This window comes from Meleagris gallopavo, chromosome 1, assembly GCF_000146605.3.
Source record: "Meleagris gallopavo isolate NT-WF06-2002-E0010 breed Aviagen turkey brand Nicholas breeding stock chromosome 1, Turkey_5.1, whole genome shotgun sequence".
Classification (NCBI taxonomy): Eukaryota; Metazoa; Chordata; class Aves; order Galliformes; family Phasianidae; genus Meleagris; species Meleagris gallopavo.
The window spans coordinates 31258999-31262280 of NC_015011.2; positions in this window are offsets into that span (position 1 = coordinate 31258999).

Here is a 3282-nt window from a genome sequence, read left to right on the forward strand (position 1 = left end):
TCATGATATGTATTCTTTATATGTATATTTAAAAAGGATATTTCCTCTTTGAATACATGTAGTAGATAAAAGTAGAGGTTGTAGTCAAAACACTACCCTATCCTAGGATGTGACTATGAAAGAAGGCATGTATATAGCCAGCTTCTGTTTTTGTGTTTCCTTTGACACATGACTTAGTGACCTAAATAGTGTTCACTGAACACAAGTTTTTACATTCCATGCTGGCTTATAAGGCACGCTGTGTATAACTAATGCTGTATAGTAAGCTAGATTGAGTTGAATCTATTATTATTGTATTACAGTATATCTTTAGCATGGCAGTAACCTCTTATATTCCTGCCACAGCTGCACTGAATACAGGAATACTGCAAACGGTTGCAGAGACTTCCTCAGCATGGTGGCATTGAAGATTTCAGGCCATTCTCCGTGCAGCTGCCAGTCAGTCCGTGGTTACCTGAAAAGAGATGAGGGGTGTGGGGTGACACTGTGTTGCTATGACCTGCTTTGTGCACGTCTTGATGCTTTAGTTATCATTTCTCGTAGTGATTCCTACCGTGTGGTACCATTCATAATAGTGCATCTTTACCATTTAGATTCAGGCACTGTCAGTAAATCTTAGTGCTGCAGATTGATTGTTTTTCGAAATAAGGGGAACTTGGGTTTTTCTAGAATTTGTGAGTGTATTATGGACATAGCAAAAATCTCGAGGATCCTGAGGTTTTGCTTAAAGACTAAACCCAGACTACTGTCACACTTGACAGGCTTGATGAGCTGTCATCCTAGGAGGCAACAGAATGACTATAAAATTAGTAAGATGAGTAGGCCTTTGTTGGAAAGTTAATTCCCAGAAGTAGACTGGAGAATTTATCCTATTAACAATGGCACAGCTCAGATATTCCTGGATGTGAAGCCTGTCAGCTCTAGCAAAACAACTGCTGAAGCAATAAGAGGTGTTGCTGGGTTAGAATACTTTTTGCCAAGCAGTGAGAATGCAGTAGAAGAGTTACTCCTGCAAGGTAACTGTGGACTGCAGCACTGGTTCACAAGGAGACTCGGATTAATTTAAGTATCTATAAAAATGAAAGCAAACCTGGAAGTGAAGGATTTCAAAAAAAGTGAGTGCTGGATACATTTTGGTGCTAGTTACAGTGGAGTCGACCAAAAGGTAGTTGCTTAATTGTGAAGACTTTGTCCACTGGATGTGTGGATGCTTTCCCATGCAGTCCTCCTGCCAGCTTGCATGGCAGGCATGGCAGGATTTAAGAAGAGTTAAAGGAATGTAGAAGCAGCAAGGGATCTGATTTTTGCCTTCAGCTGCTAGCTTGGCCAACAGGACTTCATGGTGAATGAAGCTTTTGCCTTTTATTTTTGTACTTCTTCAGCAGCACAGACTTCCTCTTAACTTTGAGGCATTCAAAATCATCTTCTCTTGCTGTCAGTTCTGTAGTGTTTGTCTGGAATCTGTTGGAAGTCCTGGTAATGCAGTTTCTGCAGAGGCAGGTTTTCTATTTTGTTTTATTCCCTTCCAACCCCATCTGCCCTCATCTCTTGAATTTGCACTCCTGCATACACTCATCTAGTTGACATAGATTGTTTATCATCTTCCTTCTTATCATCTTACTACTTCTCTGAAAGAGTGGTCAGGCACTGGAATGGGCTGCCCATGGAGGTGGTGGAGCCACCGATCCTGGAGGTGTTCAAGGAACATTTGGATTTTGTGTTGAGGGTCATGGTTTAGTGAGAACTATTGGTGATATGTGGATGGTTGGACTGGATAATCTTGTAGGTCTTTTCCAACCTCGGTGTTTCTGTGATTCCATGATTCCTCCTAAGTTAGAGCATTATTAGTGTTAAACCATAAAATAGTATCTTAATTTCTTTCTTCTTGCTGTTCCCATAGATATTAAGAACATATTTTCGGTGACTTGAAATGTCACCAAAGTTGACATTCGTTTGTTTTTTGTTTTAAACTTCAGAGCATTACATGTTGCCTTTTTCCTGTTATTGTAATGTCTAATAAGATGAAACTTTCTAGATTGCTCATGAATTCTACCCGTCTTTTTGTAACAACAGATAATCCATCCTTCCTTAGCACATGCAGAAGTTCATCAAGACGTGTATATGGTTTTCTTCTGTCCGCAAAGGCTTCTTGATAGGACACAAATTTCTTAACCAGATTTCAAGTGAAGCAGAAATTGGACCATCTGTCACGTAATCTTACATAACCTGTGTTACAAAACATTGTTAGCACATTTAAATGCCGGTGCATGCAATCTCTGTTTACATGTGGATCTGTTGGAAAGTCTGAGACTCCCTTTCATGGGAATGGGGCTTTCCCAGTTTGCTCACAGTTGGCCCAGCACATACAGGAGGGGTGTTGGGCAGAGGCTGGAGCTGGAACTCCGGGCACGATGTGATACGTGCAGTCACATGGGGCTGCATGGGAACAGAGCGGGGAACAGCGTGCTGCTGCCAGCTGGGAGAGCAGCAGGCCAGATGTTTGAAAAGCACGAATGCTGGAGTTTGCTATTCAGTTGGTTAGCTGGCCAAATACAGTGTGAAGGTCTTGATTCGTCAGCAAGTCTTACTAGGTACTCACAACAAACTTTGCATCAACTGAATACTTTCTGAGAACTGCTGTATAAGGAATAGTTTGCTGGGTGCTGCTTTGTGTGTCAGATACTCCGTTTCTCAGTTGGTACAACATGAAATTGGAAAATACACAAACAGTATTTTGAAGGATTCAGTTGCTAGCTTGTAACTTGGGTTGGAATTCCTGGTACTGTTGCAATCAAAGGAGAAAATTCTGAAAAGATTGATGATGTCAGTGACAAAACTCTCCTAGATATGGAATCAAGTGTGAGGTAGCTTGGTGGTGTGTGCTAAAAGCTTGAGCAGAGCCTTGAAGAGTAGTGTTGAATTAAGCATTTCTAGGAACTACTTTGCTTAACTCTGACGAGTTTTATGAAGGAACTTCCATGAAATGAGTATGTTAGACATGACTTGATGCAGCAGACTCATTAGGTTCTAAGCAGACATTTCTATCTGGAGTGTGGCACCAAGCCTTCACGACGTGTACTGAATGTTGCAACCTATAACTAGCACCACAAACTAATTAGGAAAGACTTGGGAGAGATCTCTGGTGGAGAATGGCACCTGCTTCTCCTTTAGCTGAATGTGGAGCTAATGAATTGACTGTTGGACTGTAATAGTTGATGCCATCTTTGCTATTGTCATGCACGGCAAATTGATCGTGCCCCAATACAGGGAGTGAAATATCCA